General features: G+C 51.4%; 1 pseudogene; it reads right to left on the bottom strand.

The window, feature by feature from the left end:
- Positions 1 to 699, bottom strand: part of LOC102847451 — a 1818-nt pseudogene that overhangs the window by 595 nt on the left and 524 nt on the right.

Raw genomic sequence — 699 nt, 5'->3', positions numbered from 1 at the left:
TGAAACTCGAGGAGTTTGGTGTAGCAAGCAGCCCGATTGCTGTACAGTTTGGCATCTCGTGGGTTCCGCTTGATGGCTTCTGTGTAATGCTTCATGGCCTGGGGGTAGTCCCCTTTCTGGAAACACTCATTGCCTCTGTTCTTCTCCTCCAGAGCCAGGTCGGGATTGATGTAGGCCAGCCGCTCTTGTTCCTTCAGGATTTTTTCCGCCTGCTGGCATTTCTTGAGCACATCCGGGTTTCGGTGCTCTGCTAGAGACTTGTTGTAGAAATGGATGGCATCTTTGCACTTCTCCTCCTTGAAGTAGGAGTTGCCAATCCGAGCATAAGCTTTGGCAATCTGTCGATAGTCTTCTCGGTTCTCTCTTCCCCACCTCGATGGCTTTCTCACAAAGCTCCCGGCGCTTATTGTAGTCTCCCTTCTCCAAGTACACGGCTGCTTGGTTGGTGATGTACGTCATGTTGGTGGGGTCCAGATCCTTGGCTTTGTCATAGTGCTTCAAGGCCGTGCCAAAATCCTTCTTCTTATAGGCATCATTCCCCAACTCTTTTTCTTTCAAGGCCTGCTTCTTGTTCTCGGGAAGATCTTCTTCCATTGGCTCCGGTTTGGTCTCCTTCTTGGGAGGAGGTGGTGGCGGAGGCGTTGCAACCTCTTCCTCTTCATCCATGGTGCCAAGGTCAACTCCCAGGAGGACACTAAG

The sequence above is a fragment of the Elephantulus edwardii genome, unplaced genomic scaffold (assembly GCF_000299155.1).
Source record: "Elephantulus edwardii isolate Elephantulus edwardi_28Jun2011 unplaced genomic scaffold, EleEdw1.0 scaffold00058, whole genome shotgun sequence".
NCBI lineage: Eukaryota > Metazoa > Chordata > Mammalia > Macroscelidea > Macroscelididae > Elephantulus > Elephantulus edwardii.
The sequence above is the reverse complement of the archived record's forward strand: the minus strand, read 5'-3'. Positions and strand labels throughout refer to the sequence as shown.